Source organism: Strix aluco, chromosome W (genome assembly GCF_031877795.1).
Source record: "Strix aluco isolate bStrAlu1 chromosome W, bStrAlu1.hap1, whole genome shotgun sequence".
Lineage (NCBI taxonomy): Eukaryota > Metazoa > Chordata > Aves > Strigiformes > Strigidae > Strix > Strix aluco.
In genome coordinates, this window is record NC_133970.1 from 44,249,449 (window position 1) to 44,266,903 (window position 17,455).

The 17,455-nt window shown below is 47.9% G+C and overlaps 2 protein-coding genes across 6 annotated transcripts in view; one reads left to right on the forward strand and one right to left on the reverse strand.

Annotated features, from left to right (window-relative positions):
- LOC141917765 (zinc finger SWIM domain-containing protein 6) overlaps nucleotides 1-9,761 on the reverse strand; it is a 188,536-nt gene extending 178,775 nt beyond the window's left edge. Inside the window, exon 1 of the mRNA XM_074811210.1 lies at nucleotides 9,751-9,761. The gene's annotated coding sequence lies outside the window, so the exon portion shown is untranslated. The remainder of the gene's footprint in view (nucleotides 1-9,750) is intronic.
- Nucleotides 1-17,455, forward strand: part of LOC141917768 (kinesin-like protein KIF2A) — a 106,246-nt gene that overhangs the window by 15,548 nt on the left and 73,243 nt on the right. The gene's annotated exons all lie outside the window — the stretch shown is intronic.

Consider the following 17,455-nt stretch of genomic DNA (forward strand, 5'->3'; position numbering starts at 1 on the left):
TCCTAAGAATAATATGAACTATAGAAATGATGGAAATGTTGCTAGTAAATCACAAAAGACTGAACAATGAAATATTTTTTTCTGTGTTTGGAGCATATGAGTAAACCCCAAACTTTTATCAGTTCACAAGGTGAGAAAACACATCCTATTCCAGCAGTAACTCAGAAGCATGTTAGCTGTCAGAGCTAGGTTTAAATATGTTCAGATAACTTTAATTCAGTGTTTATATTCAAACTGACCAAGCAGCTATCTGGATTGCTACTATTTGTTTTCAATAAATTTGAAACTGGGAAAGACAATCCAGAAGACTTGATGAATTTAAGAGTACTTGTCAGTAAAATAGGTAAATAGGACAATCCAGATGATTATTGGTTAGCATCCATGTAGGCAAAAAATGTATAACTGAATACAAGTGTGATAAGTAAGCTATTAAAGGAAATCAGTAGAACTAATGTTGGTCAATATGGGTATATGAAACACAGATTTGACCACAGTTTTATTAAACAACACACTTGATAAAAAAATATAGTCTTTAAATAACAATAGTGTTTATGCACTACTTAGACTTCTTCCAGACATTTTGACTTAACCCTGCATAATACTTTTTGTATGTCATGCTAATTTAATGAATATGACCTGTTATTTAATAGAATATTGGTTAACTGACAGCTGAAAACAAAATAGTAAATGGAGGATTTTAACTGAGCAAGCATATTCACATTAGGGTTATTTGAGGAATTGCTTTTGGACACGTGTTATTTACTGTTTGTTTTAAATGACATCAAAGATTGTACAAAATTATTACTGGTAGCTCATAGATGATTTGGGATATAATAAGCAACAAAGATAAGTCATTGACGCAGTCCAGATGACTTTCTTTAATAAGTTGGGTGCAAGCAGACAGGTGTTTTGTGGCTAACTATTAAGTATTACCTCTCTGAACAGTGAAAGCAGACTGTCCTTTTTACTTGTCCATTTGGTCTGCACACCAAATACCAAAGCTCAAGAACAGAGAAGACACCCAAATTTGGGGCCATTGAAGGTCAGCTGAGCAAGGTGTTCTCAAAATACAGTTCCCTAGAAAACACAGTGTTTTGTTTTAGGGGAGTCTAAGCCTCCAATTTGTTTTCCTGGGATTCCTTGTATATACGGCTCATCTCTAAAATGTGCAGTTATGTTACATGCTTACACAACTTTATTATGGAATCTCGGAGTAATGCTAGAATATTCCCATGCTATAGATTTATTGTACTTTTGAACTTTAAGCCAGTCTTTTTAGATATTTGTCTTATGCCATAAATGCGTCACTATTATTACCCTTTCTCTGACTTGCATAGCCTTTTCACATGTATATATTTGCTATGATTCAAGACTACACTTTCATCTAATCATCAGCAAGTTCACGGACTTTGTTTTTCCCCGATGAGGACAAGCCCCATGTCAGAGGATCTTTTATCTGTCTAACTGGCCCAACTTATGCAAGGCAGACTTAAAACTAGTGGATCTTGACAAAAAAGTATGTCTTATTCTTTTTCTGCATTCATTCTTCTTTGTCTCTCCCAGCTTTACTAGTATCAGAGTTAAAGCTCTACAAAATTGCTCCAGATCATTTCTGAACAAGTCTATTGGTACAAATAAGGGAATAAAACCACGTCTGCAGATAATTCCCATAGTTTAATCATCAGTTGTGGGGATTCGGAAGGAGTCCCTGCGAGAAAATGGATGTGTGAGCAATCCTGCATATGAGCAAGACTGGCAAAGCCTCAGCGTCGGCAAGGATGTGACGAGGGAATGACCCTGGAAGAATGAGGAAGAACCCAGGAAGTTAAACAACTTCAGGGTGTGGGTCTGGGCAGAGAAGAAGTTTGTACAATGTCGAGGTGGCAGTTCTCAGCCAATCAGAAGAGAGCTTAAGGAGCATGTGCAAAGCTAACTGTCCAATCAGAAAGAATTATACCATGTGATTATATCATGTGATTCTCACCTGCATTATAAAAGGCTTGTCCACCATAATAAATTTGGCATTGCTTAATCACACTGGTAGTCTGCACTGCTCATATCTCCCACAATCAGTCACATTATGGTAAAGTTAATGCTGCACTTGCATTTTTCATCTTTGGAAATTTGTGTTTTGCTTGACCTAAGAACTGAAAATGCTGGTTGGAATTTTTCTTCTGTTAACAAGATTTCATTTGGGGATTTGGAGGAGGAATTAAGAGGTACAGAGAGATTTATCAAGGAATGTAACAATGAATGAACTCTTAAATATGGTACTTTGATCAAAAAGCCTCATGTAATTCTTGAGTATACAAAGAGAAATCCCTAGGGACTACAAAGACAAGACTAGTTCTATGTTTGGCACTGAAACAATTTTTGTTGCAATTTGCTTTGTCCAGTTTAGGATTCAAGACGACTATTGGTAGACTGTATTGGGTTTGCGTGGCAAGGTTTTAGTAGTGGTGGTGGGGCTCCAGGGTTGGCTTCTGTGAGAAGGTGCCAGAAGCTTCCCCTGTGTCCAATACAACCAGTGCCACCCGGCTCCAAGATGGACCCGCCACTGGCCAAGGCCGAGCCCATCAGCGATGGTGACTGTGCCTCTGTGATAACATATTTCAGAAGGGGAAAAAAACTTCTGCGCAACAGCAGCTGAAAGAGAGGAGTAAGAATATGTGAGAGAAACAGCTCTGCAGACATCAATGTCAGTGAAGAAGGAGGGGGAGGAGGTGCTCCAGGCACGGGAGCAGAGATTCACAAGCAGCTGAACATGAGCCGGCAGTGTGCCCGGGTGGCCAAGAAAGCCAACGGCATCCTGGCTTGGATTAGAAATAGTGTGACCAGCAGAAGTAGGGAGGGGATAGTCCCCCTGTGCTCTGCACTGGTGAGGCCACACCTGGAGTGTTGTGTCCAGTTTTGGGCACCTCAATACGAGAGAGATCTCGAGGTGCTGGAGGGAGTGCAGAGGAGGGCAACGAGCTGGGGAAGGGCCTGGAGAACAGATCCTATGAGGAGAGATTGAAGGAGCTGGGACTGTTTAGTTTGAGGAGGAGAAGGCTGAGGGGAGACCTCATCACTCTCTACAGCTCCCTGAAAGGACATTGTAGAGAGGTTGGTGCTGGTCTCTTCTCACAGGGAATTAGTGACAGAACAAGGGGGAACGGCTTTAAACTGCAACAGGGGAGGTTCAGACTGGACATTAGGAAAAAATTTTTCAGAGAAAGAGTGTTCAGAGAGTGGAATAGGCTGCCCAGGGAGGGGGTGGAGTCCCTATCCCTGGATGTGTTTAAGGGTCGTTTAGATGAGATGTTGGGGGATGTGGTGTAGGGGAGAACTTTGTAGAGTAGGGCTGAGGGTTGGACTCGATGATCCCAAGGATCTTTTCCAACCTGAATGATTCTGTGATTCCCCTGCAGCCCCTGGTGCAGCCCATGTTGAGGCAGCCGTGCCCCTGCAGCCCAGGGAGGTTAACGGTGGAGCAGATCTCCACCTGCAGCCTGGGGAGGACCCCATGCCAGAGCAGGTGAATGTGCCCGAAGGAGGATGTGGCCCCGTAGAGAGAAGCCCACATTGGTGGGGGGAGTTCTCTTTTCTTTGTTAAGGGCCAGGCGCACTGGAATGGATTCGCTCTGAGAGACGCCCATGCCTTGGAAAGCATTGTGGTTCTGGCAGCATCCAATGAGCTCTTGCTGGCCCATGAAAATCCAGGGGGGAGGCAGCTGATCAAAAGGGAGTCAGGTTCAGATCCCTAAATCTGGAGTGGCAGAGACGGGCACTGTGAGGTGTCCAGTACGGTGATGCAAATGATCCTGGAGTAGCTGGCAGGAGCTCCAGGAAGAGCGTGAGGAGGAAGAAGTGGCAGAGATGATACGTGATAAACTGACTGCAACCCCCATTCCCTGTCCCACTGTGCCACTCAGGGGCAGGAGGTAGAGAATTTGGGACTGAAGTTGAGCCTGGTGTTGTGGTTTGAACTCGGCCGGTAGCCAATCACCATGTGCCAGTCATTTACTTCCCCCCCGCCCCCCCCCCCCCCAGTAAAATAGGGGACGGACAAAAAAAAAGAAATTCGTAGGTTGAATAAAATAAAAATTAGTAATAGTAACAAAACAACAATAAAAATAGTAAATCCAAATGGGTAATATACAGCAGTTGCTCACTGACTGGCGACAGGTATGCAGCCTGCCCCCAGCAGCGATCCCCACCACACCAGGAATCTCACCGTCAACCGACCAGGAACCCAAAATGGAAATGAGAGAACATGCATCCCCTTATATACTGAGAATGACGTCAAAATACTCCAATGACTGATCCAGGCTCAGCCCTCTAGCTGTGCTCCCTCTCAGCCCAAGGAAAGTTAACTCTATCCTGGCCGAAACCAGGACAGTCTCCAGCCCTTATTCCATACCACTGACGTCATGCTCAGGTTCCAAATTGTACTGGGTGTGGCTGAGCCGGAATTGGTTTTCCCCTGTAGCAGCCCTCATGGTGCTGTGTTTGATGCTGGGAGCTGGCAGGGTGTTGATAGCACCCTGGTGGTGTGGCTACTGCTGAGTGGTGCTTACACAGCACCAAGGCTCTTTCCGACATTTCCCCCCCCACAGTGGGACGGGGTGGGCAAGGTCTTGGGAGGGGACACAACCAGGACAGCTGACCCCAACTGACCAAAGGGATATTCCAGACCATCTGACGGCTGCTCAGTATAAAGCTGGGAGAAAGGAGGAAGGGGGTGGGGTCACCCTTGGTCCTCCGAGGCAACCCCTCCGCGTATGGGAGCCCTGCTTCCTGAGAAGGCCCGACATCGCCTGTTCATGGGAAGTAGAGAATAAATCTGTTTTCCTTTTTTTCTTCCGCGCGCGGACCTTTGCTTTGCTTTGCTTATATTAAAACTGCTGTTGTTTTACCCACAAGGGTTGGGTTTTTTTCCTATCTTATTTTCTTTCCCCTCTTTGCCCTGTTGAGAAAAAAAAAGGGGAAAGGGGGGGAAGTGATAGAGCGACTTGGTGGGTACCTGGCATTTAGCCAAGGTCAAACCACCACAGTCAATTTTGGCGCCCAACGTGGGGCGGGACAACGGCAGTTTTATATTAATTGTGCTATAGCTATAGCAGTTAGTAAGCGACAAGCTCTTGTGCTGGTCACGGGTTTGTTGATTGCTCTGCTTATCTTGATTTTGCTAAGCTCGGGAACATGCTGGAAGAAATTGGGAACATCATGAGTGGTTTTATTCTGCAGGCTCCCGAGGTACTTATTCACCCTTATGTTAGCTCTTTGATACTGTTCATTAATGCTGTTCGCCTATTGTGGGCTGTGTGGAGCTCGGTAGGTTTTTGGTGTAAGAGAAGGCAAATTTGGGGTGAGAGAATACCAAAATGTGCCCTGAGGCGGCCTGTCCCTGGGTGGCAGGGGGAGTGGAAGGATTTGGGCAGATTCCTAGGACGGTTATCACCTCCTGTAGCCTGGGATCTTACCCCTGAACAGGCAAGCAACCCCGCAAAATTGACACAACACCTGATAGAAGGGAGCCTTGTATATCCTGATGAAAATCAGCAACTCCTAGCGCTGTACTGGGGCCTGGCCTGTGCTTATCGAGCTGCAGTTCAGTGCTCTCAAAGGACTGTGGTGGAGATGGGAACTCAAACAAAAACAACAACAGCAGAGATTGCCCCAGTAGTAAAAAAGAAACAGTGGACAAGAACAACAGGGCCATACCCTCGATTAATAAGGGACGAAAAAGAGGAGGAAGAAGCGGGTCCTTCAGCAAAGGGGTCAGAAGAGGGAATAACAGAACTCAAACAGGAGGCAGAAACTACCCGGTCCCTGACGTCATCAGAACTGCGAGATCTGCGGAAAGACTATCGCCGCCAGCCGGGTGAGCGGATTGCTGCCTGGCTGCTTCGATGCTGGGGTAATGGGGCTGATGCTCAGCAGCTGGAAGGTAAGGAAGCCCAACAGCCATCCTCATATTCTGCCAGCTTGGCTGCGATGTACTATCCAGAAATGGATGTGGGAGAAGGACTAAGATGTATGCCAACTGTGGAGGCAGTCTCTTCCTGGCTTCAGAACTTTGAAGAGAGTCTTGGAACCTCCTCATCTCTACGGGCGAGTGCCTTAGATGTCAGGAGCACCCCAAGAAATCGGTTCTCTTCCACCCCAGTCAGAGGGAAAGGGAAACCCAGGCGCATGACACGTGGCGAACTTTGGTTCTTCCTGCGTGACCAGGGGGAGGACATGAGGAAGTGGGATGGTCAACCCACCTTCAAATTGGAAGCTCGTGTACATGAATTGTGAGGAAAGACCCCTGCCAAGAAGACAACATCCAAGAAGGTTGTTAATGTAGCTGGCGTGAAACCGCAAGAAAGTAATCAGCGATCTCCCAGATACAGGAAGACTGAGATCACCTCCCTTGGCCCTGATGAAGGAGTTTCCGGCCTGGCACAGCAAGGGTCAGACAGTGAATACTCTGACCAAGAACAGGAATAGAGGGCCCCTGCCTCCAGCCAGGAGGAGGAAAGGGATGATCGGGTGTATTGGACAGTGTGGATTCGATGGCCTGGCACATCAAATCCACAGAAATACCAGGCTTTAATCGACACCGGGGCACAGTGTACATTAATGCCATCAAGTTATAGAGGGGCAGAACCTATCTGGATCTCAGGAGTGACAGGCGGATGTCAAGAACTGTCAGTACTGGAGGCCGAGGTTAGCTTGACCGGGGATAAGTGGGAAAAACATCCCATTGTAACTGGCCCAGAAGCCCCTTGTATCTTGGGCATTGACTACCTCAAGAGGGGGTACTTCAAAGACCCAAAAGGATACCCATGGGCTTTTGGTGTGGCCAGTGTGAACACAGAGAAGGTCAAACAGTTGTCTAATCTGCCTGGCCTCTCGGAAGATCCTTTTGTTGTAGGGCTGTTGCGAGTTGAAGAACAACAGGTGCCAATTGCTATGAGGACCGTGCACCGACGGCAGTATCGCACGAACCCAGACTCTCTGGCTCCCATCCAAGAACTGATCCGTCAACTGGAGACCCAAGGTGTCATCAGTAAGACACATTCGCCTTTTAATAGCCCAATATGGCCAGTGCGAAAGTCTGACGGAGGGTGGAGGTTGACAGTAGACTATCGTGGCCTGAACGAAGTGACGCCACCACTGAGTGCTGCTGTACCAGATATGTTAGAGCTCCAATATGAACTGGAGTCAAAGGCAGCCAAGTGGTACGCCACAATCGACATCGCCAATGCATTCTTTTCAATTCCTTTGGCAGAAGAGTGCAGGCCACAGTTTGCTTTCACGTGGAGGGGTGTCCAATATACCTGGAATCGACTACCCCAGGGGTGGAAGCACAGCCCCACTATTTGTCATGGACTAATTCAAACTGCACTGGAAAAGGGTGATTGATGCCCCTGAACATCTACAGTACATCGATGGCATCATTGTGTGGGGCAACAAGGCAGAAGAAGTGTTCAAGAAAGGACAAAAAGTAATTGAGATTCTTCTGAGAGCTGGGTTTGCCATAAAGAAAAGCAAGGTCAAGGGACCAGCACAGGAGATTCAGTTCTTGGGAATAAAATGGCAAGATGGACGCCGCCATGTGCCTATGGAGGTTGTCAACAAGATAGCAGCTATGTCTCCACCGACCAACAAGAAGGAAACACAAGCTTTCTTAGGACTTGTGGGATTTTGGAGGATGCACATTCCAGGTTACAGTCAGCTGGTGAGCCCTCTCTATCAAGTAACCCGAAAGAAGAACCATTTTGAGTGGGGTCTTGAGCAACAACAAGCCTTTGAGCACATCAAACAGGAGATAGCTCAGGCGGTAGCTCTTGGGCCTGTTCGGACAGGACCAGCTGTGCAAAATGTACTTTACACATCAACTGGGGAGCATGGCCTCACATGGAGCCTCTGGCAGAAGGTAGCAGGTGAAACGCGGGGTCGACCATTAGGATTTTGGAGCCGGGGATATCGAGGATCAGAAGCCCACTACACTCCGACTGAAAAGGAGATACTGGCAGCATATGAGGGGATTCGAGCCGCTTCCGAAGTTGTTGGTACAGAAGCACAGCTCCTCTTGGCACCGCGATTGCCTGTACTACATTGGATGTTCAAAGGAAACATCCCTTCTACACACCATGCAACCAGTGCTACCTGGAGTAAATGGGTAGCGTTAATCACCCAACGAGCTCGACTGGGAAAACCCAACCGTCCAGGAATCCTGGAAGAGATCATGGACTGGCCAGAAGGTAGAGATTTTGGAGCACTGCCTGAGGAGGTGGCTCGTGCCCAAGAAGCACCACCATATAACGAATTACCAGAAGATGAAAGGCGGTATGCTCTGTTTACTGATGGATCCTGTCGTGTGGTAGGAAACCATCGAAAGTGGAAAGCTGCTGTGTGGAGCCCCACAAGACAAGTCGTTGAGGCCACTGAAGGAGAGGGCGAGTCAAGTCAGTTTGCAGAAGTAAAAGCGATCCAACTAGCCCTAAAGATTGCTGAACGAGAAAAGTGGCCAGTACTGTATCTCTACACTGACTCCTGGATGGTGGCTAACGCCCTGTGGGGGTGGCTACAGGAGTGGAAGAAGACCAATTGGCAGCGCAGAGGTAAACCCATCTGGGCTGCTGCACTGTGGCAGGACATCGCTGCCCGAGTGGAAAACGTGGCTCTAAAGGTACGTCATGTAGATGCCCACGTGCCCAAAAGCCGTGCCACCGAAGAACATCAAAACAACGAGCAAGTAGACAAGGCTGCCAAAATGGAAGTAGCTCGGCTGGACCTGGACTGGGAGCGCAAGGGTGAGCTATTTGTAGCTCGATGGGCCCATGAAACATCCGGGCATCTCGGGAGAGATGCAACGTACAGATGGGCTCGTGATCGAGGGGTGGACCTGACCATGGAGGCCATCTCACAGGTCACTCGTGAATGTGAAACATGTGCTGCAATCAAGCGAGCCACACGAGTAAAGTCTCCCTGGAACAGAGGGCGATGGCTGAGTTTTCGATATGGCGAGGCCTGGCAAATTGACTATATTGGACCATTGCCACGAACACGCCAAGGCAAGCGCTACATACTCACCATGGTGGAAGCAACTACTGGTTGGCTCGAAACGTACCCTGTAAATCATGCCACTGCCCGAAATACCATCTTAGGTCTTGAAAGGCAAATTTTATGGCGACATGGTACTCCTGAAAGAATCGAATCAGACAATGGGACCCATTTTCGAAATAATCTCATAAACTCCTGGGCAAAGAAACACGGCATTGAGTGGGTGTATCACATCCCTTATTACCCACACGCGTCTGGAAAGATTGAAAGATACAATGGACTGTTGAAGACTATGTTGAGAGCATTGGACAATGGGGGATGGAAGCACTGGGATATAAATTTAGCAGAAGCCACTTGGCTAATTAATACCAGAGGATCTGTTAACCGTCCTGGTCCTGCCCAAACCAAACCCCTTCATACTGTGGGAGGAGATAAGGTCCCTGTAGTACACACAGGGCAATGGCTGGGGAAGGCAGTGTGGATTGCTCCTCCCTTGGGAAAAGGCAAGCCCACTCGTGGGATTGTTTTTGCTCAGGGACCTGGATGTACTTGGTGGGTAATGCGGGAGGATGGGGCTACTCAGTGTGTGCCTCAAGGAGATTTAACCTTGGGGGGGAAATAATCTGTGGGCTGAGTTGTATGTTGCACGAAGTGATGGAGGAAGTAGGAACGACGAAGAGTGAACCAGATACATGCGATGATGACCCAAACCTAGCCGGTGCTGGAGTCCAACAGTCAAACATACTGCTCTGTCCTGAACATCCATCTTGACAGATGGCAGCCAAGTCACTGAACATCTAGAGGAGTGAAGAAAGCTTACGGAATGGATAAATGAGTGTTATGTGGGACCTGGGCATGACGTAAATGGTATGGAATAAGGGGTGGAGACTGTACCGGGTCTGGCTGAGCCAGAATTGGTTTTCCCCTGTAGCAGCCCTCATGGTGCTGTGTTTGATGTTGGGAGCTGGCAGGGTGTTGATAGCACACTGGTGGTGTGGCTACTGCTGAGTGGTGCTTACACAGCACCAAGGCTCTTTCCGACATTTCCCCCCCTCCCACAGTGGGACGGGGTGGGCAAGATCTTGGGAGGGGACACAACCAGGACAGCTGACCCCAACTGACCAAAGGGATATTCCAGACCATCTGACGGCTGCTCAGTATAAAGCTGGGAGAAAGGAGGAAGGGGGTGGGGTCACCCTTGGTCCTCCGAGGCAACCCCTCCGCGTATGGGAGCCCTGCTTCCTGAGAAGGCCCGACATCGCCTGTTCATGGGAAGTAGAGAATAAATCTGTTTTCTTTTTTTGCTTCCGCGCGTGGACCTTTGCTTCGCTTTGCTTATATTAAAACTGCTGTTGTTTTACCCACAAGGGTTGTTTTGTTTTCCTATCTTATTTTCTTTCCCTTCTTTGCCCTATTGAGAAAAAAAGGGGAAAGGGGGGGGAAGTGATAGAGCGACTTGGTGGGTACCTGGCATTTAGCCAAGGTCAAACCACCACAGGCTAATTCTTGGGTTAAGCGTAACACTTCCGGTTGAAACCCTGCTTGCCAATCTGGGTTGGCAAAAGGGCCTGCACCCATCAGCATCTAAGCTTGCACCCCATGTAGAGGGTCTCCTTGCTGACGGGGTGTGGCTGCCGCAGCCTCGCAGGCCACTTGCCAGCGTTGGAAAAACTGCAATTGTTGGGAAGCTGTTAGTAAGGTTTGTACAATCATGCGCACGTCATACAGAGTTAATAAATGTGCTGTGAAAATCTGCTAAATTACTGAATTAGTATATGGTGATTTCAACCCATATTGTGTTACTGCTAATTTTGCCTCCTTAATCACTTTCCAGTCTCAGGCCTCCCACTCCTTGCCTTGTGGGGTTACTGTTACCGGAAACATCATTGGTCCCAGCTCGTTAAACTGCCCCTCTATTATTGCATCCCGAATAACTCCCCACCATCAATGTGCTGGATTACCATTACCACCCGCGCCTCCCAGTGCCCCCCCTCCCATTTGAGCCGACGATGGCCGTGGCCCGATTGCCACTGTTTCCTCCCGACCACCCCCCCCCAGTGTTGGGAAAAAAGGGGTTAATCGGAAGAGGGGGCGGCGGTGGTGCCGTAGGAATAGGCTGAGCCGCTTCCTTCATTCGCATTTCAAGTTGCTCTAGTTTTCTCGTTAGTTCTCACAAGCGTGGATCTTGTAAACCATCACAAGATTGTCCATGCACCGATCGCAGTGACGAGGGCGAGGACGGGGGCAGGGCTGGGTCGGCACCGTCCTCTGGCGAGGCGGCGGCGGGCGTGGGGTTGGGTGGGGCGCTCCGGGGATGGTTCCTTTGAGCTTGAGGAGGGGACTCAAGCGGTGGTAAATCTGTTGATTTTTGCCCTTGATTTCCCTGCCGCACGGGTGCTGCGCGTGAGGCGTCCCCGTCCCTCCTTTTAGGAGCCGCCTTGGGGAACAGGGATCCCACGAACGTCCCAGCAGTAGCGGAATCCTGAGCGCCAGCGCGTTCTGCCTCTGCTGACCAGGCAGCGAAAGCGGAGGTGGGGGTCTGCCGTTCTGCTTTCAGTTCTGTCAGAGTGTCTAGGACCAATCTCCACACGGTGGAGAGTTTCCCACTGTCTTTAGAGCCTGAGCTAATGTCGTCCCACAGTGCCGCACCGATCTTTTCATAAATCGTGCTGCCGAGCCCACAACAGCACTCTCCTCAGGTTCCCCTCATCATAAGATAATCCTCTCTTAGAGAGTATATGTTGGAGGAGCTTAACCACTGCCGCTTCATCTTTGCTTAGCACGGACCCCATCTCCTCCCCAGCCGCTCACCTGATCAGGGTGAGATTCCCGGCGATTGCGCGCGCGTCTTCCCGGGCGCCGGGGCAGCGCCTGCTACGGCTGCTTCTGCCCCCTCTGGGCCGTCTTCTCTTGCTCGGGAGGGCACCGACGGGAGGGTCCCGATTCCCCAGGGTTTGAGTCCCGCATACTTCCGATAAGGCTCTTGCAGGTCCCTGTTTGGGCGCCACTTGCTGACGCGGAAGTCCCAGACACAACTTAAATGACCAATGTGATCAAGTTGATGCCACTTTATTAAAGGCTACACAGCAATTTATACACTATCACAGGCTTCACACGCCGCTATCTTATTGCTAATAGGCTAAAGCTACTTGTTCACGCGTCCTTCTGCCCTCTATGATTGGTCCCGGTGTGGTGTCCACGCACTGCTCTCCCACTAGGTAGACCCCCTGTTTTCGACAGTCCAACTTCTTTATCTTTTGCCCAGGAATGTAGTTTCTCAATCTATCTCGGCCTTGCTTATGTCCTTGAACACAGCTGCAGCCTGTTGTTACAGTGAGGCCCCTTGGTCTGGATCGCTCATAACATGTTCGTTGTTCTCCAGCAATTCCACAGGTGTTGATAGCACCCTGGTGGTGTGGCTACTGCTGAGTGGTGCTTACACAGCACCAAGGCTCTTTCCAACATTTCCCCCCCACAGTGGGACGGGGTGGGCAAGATCTTGGGAGGGGACACAGCCAGGACAGCTGACCCCAACTGACCAAAGGGATATTCCAGACCATCTGACGGCTGCTCAGTATAAAGCTGGGAGAAAGGAGGAAGGGGGTGGGGTCACCCTTGGTCCTCCGAGGCAACCCCTCCGCGTATGGGAGCCCTGCTTCCTGAGAAGGCCCGACATCGCCTGTTCATGGGAAGTAGAGAATAAATCTGTTTGCTTTTTTTTTGCTTCCGCGCGCGGACCTTTGCTTCGCTTTGCTTATATTAAAACTGCTTTTGTTTTACCCACAAGGGTTGTTTGTTTTTCCTATCTTATTTTCTTTCCCCTTTTTGCCCTGTTGAGAAAAAAAAAGGGGGAAGGGGGGAAAGTGATAGAGTGACTTGGTGGGTACCTGGCATTTAGCCAAGGTCAAACCACCACACTAAGTAACTTAATTTCAATGCCCCTGAAGGGCATTTCAGTGGTTTTGTATATAATTATTCACAAAAATGCCACCTCTTCTGCCAACATATTGAAAGGCAGGGATTCTTTCTTCAGATGCCTTAGTACAAACATGCCCAAATTATGAAGTAAATCATATGGGTGGTGGCTGAACACACATTATTAAATTCATCACTAAAATTAGAACAGCCATGAAGTTCAAATGAAATCTATTAATCCAGGTGGGGGAGAGGGTTTAGACTGGAGGAAAATGATTTGTCGTAAATACAATAGAAATGTAAGGCTGCGAGGATCTGAAAGAGGTCATTTAGTCCATCTACCTGCTCAGAGACAGGGTATATACCATCTCTAAGAGATATTTAATCTCTTTTTGAATCACCTTTACCAGAGAATTATGACAAACTCCCTGGATAATCTGATCCAGTGCTTAACTATGCTTAAACTGTGCTTAAACAGAAAGGTTTTTTCCTATAATGTATTGTGAACTGATTACTTGTCCAGATCTTCATAGACACAGACAGCAATCTCAACTGCTACCTCAATCCTTTCATATACAGGAAGATCATTAGGCTATCCAGTCTTTCTGGACTGAATGAACCCATTTTTTCCAATCTCTTCTCAGAAATCATCATCTTTCAAATAACCAGTCCTTTTATGTTTCTCTCCTATGAACCCTCTTTCATTTGTCTCTGCCTTCTCTTAATGCCTGCTATATACAATGGGAAGCAGTATTCCAGCTGAGGTCTCATTACTGCTGTGGAAAGAAAAGCCTTCAGTTCTCCCCACAGTACTCTTCATGAACACATCCAGCCTGCACCAACTGCTTCTTTTGCAAGAGCATGACACTGGACTGTATTCAGATTGGCTACAGTATAAACCAGGGGAATTTTCAAACCACTATTATCATGTCTAGAGTTCTATATTTGAATATTTGACTTCTCATTTGTGAATCTAATATTGTCATTATCACATTTAATCTTGTTGATGTATTAATTCTCAGGAATTGTAACTTTCTTCCACATGCCCAATATAGCAACAAGCTGCTTGTGCTAGACCAGCCTGCCTGCTAGGCCATCTGACATCTTCCAAGTACTCCCTCTTCCTGTAAGAAGCAGTATAGGACAAAGTTTGGACAAAGCTGCTCTTTGGGGTTATATTTTTGAGGTAATAACAATACTATCTACACTTCTGTGTCTCTTTGGACTGCTCCCTCTTTTCTAATATCATGTTAAGAAGAAGAAAGAATGTAACTTTTAAGAAGAATCAGGCTTGGAAAAAAATATGTCTTGTGGATGGGCTCTTCAAGGCACTGTTGTGGAGGCTCTCAAGATAAACAGATAATAATTAAAATAAAATTTATTTTATTACAATGAATTGGCAAATCATTCACAAACAACAGATCCAAATGTTTGTGAGAGGAAAAAACTTACTACACAGACTCCTAGGATTTAATGACAATCCAAAACACTTGGTCACTCACCTAAAAAGTAAAGGCTCTCAACCTCGAGGAATTTCTTAGGGCAGTGTCCCAACCCAAGGGGGAAACCTCAAGGAGCTTCCTTGAGCAGCATCCCAACCCCAAGGGGAGAGTCCTCGACTGCAGCATGCTGCTCCAGAGGAGACTAGCTCAAAATGGCTCCCCCAGGGAACGCCATCTATACCCAAGCCAAATCTGATCTGTGGTCAATATCAGCCCTTATTGGCTGAGGGCCCCAATTACCATAAAGCCCTGAGAACAAAGTCATGAAAAAAATAAATCAATGGTCACTATATTTCAGCAACCAGGAAGCCCATTTTTATTGGGTGGGTGCACCTGCCACAGGCACTCTACAGAGTATGGTCATGAGCAAGTCCAAAGGGGATAAAATGAAACTTGCTTATCTTTCACAAGCCTTTCTACCATTTGCCTACCATCAATGCTGCATTAAAAATGAGAAATTTAGTTATAGCTTTGCCAGAAGAAATAAGAAAAGTAAGAACTTATCTTCTTTAGAGAAGGCTCTGGGACTCAGGTGATTACAGCACTCCACAAGTATAGATCCAGAAGTTTAGTAACCAGAAATTAATATGAATACATTTCTTTAAACTGAAAGAAAAGAACAACCTCAAAACATTGTCTACCCACTTTCAGAACTAAACATAAAAAGCAGTTTTCTCCCCAATATACTTTCACTATGTGTGTACTACTTAGTACAAGTGTAAAAATTTAAATATATTCCAGTAGTTGGATCCAAAATATTCTAGTCTCATTTCTTTCTTCATGCACTTGATCTAGTGAACTTGGAAACATTTGAATTCAGCTATGCACATTCAAGTGAAAGAACTTTACACCAGATTAACAGTATATTGAGGTGTGCTGATATTTCCAAAGAATTCCTCTCCTTTGACACCATCAGCTGTCTCTGACCATAGTCATGTCATGTCTTTCAGCCAGGCACCGTGTCTTCTATTGCAAATCAAACTGAGCAGGGCAAGGGGTTCTCAACCTTTCCTTCACCATGGACCCCCTTTAAATACCTTTTGTGGCTGCTGACCACCAAAACTTAATTCAAGATTTAAAGCACTAGACTGCATCAAATATTTACTTCAATTTTCTCATAAAGGGTCTTCAAATTTGGAGAGAAGGGGAAATAAGCTAATCCATTAATGCACACACTCTTATTATCTTTATTGCAATGATTCCATATAAATTTAAAATAGCATCAACACTCTTCTTGCTCAAATGGCCCATTTTATGGTATTTTAACATGCTAATTCCGAATTTGATGCCAATTTTTACATTAAAATTTGATGAAAAGTTGTTACAAGTCTTCTCACCTCCCCCCTTGTTTGTCTGTGTTCAGTCACCATATATTTTTGTTTATGGGTGCAGGGCCACAACTTGGAGGAACAGACTTCAGCCTCGTTGTGGCCCTAAAGAGGGCTGTTGGGTTAAGAAAATGTCTTTAAGAGAAAAACCACCTAGTTAAAGTGGGTCCCACCAACCATAATAGCACCAAATGTACTAGTGTGTCAGGGCAGGTGTGGTGGGGCGGGGGGGGGGGGGGGCTTGAGTATGAGAGGAGCACTGAGGGGAGGGGACTGTGCGAAAAGGAGGCACAGTGATTGCTGGACCAAATATTTCCAGGCTGAACGTTCCCCATCCCTGCTTTAAGCCTTCATGGACCCCCTGTGACAACATCGTGGTCCCCCAGGGGTTTGTGGACTGCAGGTTGAGAACCACTGAAGTAGGGTAATGAGAAATAAAATCAAATCTGAAAACACCTTCCCTCCACCTCTCCCTTCTTCATGGGCTCAACTTCACTCCTGGTTTCTCTACCTCCTCCTGCCACAAGCGGCAGAGGGGGCAGGGGAATGGGGGTTGCACCCAGTTCATCACAGGATGTCTCTGCTGCTCCTTCCTCCTCACACTCTTCCCCTGCTCCAGCGTGGGGTCCCTCCCACGGGAGACAGTCCTCCATGAACTGCTCCAATGTGGGTCCTTCCCACGGGCTGCAGCTCTTCACAAACTGCTCCAGCATGGACCCTTTCCATGGGGTGCAGTCCTTCAGGAACAGACTGCTCCAGTGTGGGTCCCCCACGGGGTCACAAGTGCTGCCAGCAAACCTGCTCCAGCGTGGGCTCCTCTCTCCACAGGGCCACAAGTCCTGCCAGGAACCTGCTCCAGCACAGGATCTGCACAAGGTCACAGTCTCCTTCAGGTCACATCCACCTGCTCTGGCGTGGGGTCCTCTTTGGGCTGCAGGTGGAGATCTGCTCCACCGTTACCCTCCCCGGGCTGCAGGTGGAGATCTGCTCCACCGTTACCCTCCCCGGGCTGCAGGTGGAGATCTGCTCCACCGTTACCCTCCCCGGGCTGCAGGTGGAGATCTGCTCCACCGTTACCCTCCCCGGGCTGCAGGTGGAGATCTGCTCCACCGTTACCCTCCCCGGGCTGCAGGGGCACGGCTGCCTCACCATGGGCTGCACCAGGGGCTGCAGGGGAATCTCTGCTCTGGCACCTGGAGCACCTCCTCCCCCTCCTTCTTCACTGACCTTGGGGTCTGCAGAGTTGTTTCTCTCACATATTCTCACTCCTCTCTCCCAGCTGCTGTTTTCGCTGCAGGGGTTTTTTTCCCCACCTTAAATATGTTCTCCCAGAGGTGCTACCACCATCACTGATGGGCTCAGCCTTGCCCAGCAGTGGGTCCATCTTGGAGCCGGCTGGCACTGGCTCTATCAAACCTGGGGGAAGCTTCTGGCAGCTTCTCACAGAAGCCACTCCTGTAGCCCCCCCCGCTACCAAAACCTTGCCGTGCAAAGCCAATATATGTATGTTGAGGAATGAGCATATTCAGGACTGAGTTCCATGTCCCCTGGGTGCACTACCAAGCCCAACACATGTTTGGGTGTTGCCATAGCATTCTGCAATGTATTTCTAGCTAATTACACAGAGGTTACACCGGATTTATGAAAGGGCATTAAAAAGGGGTAAAATAA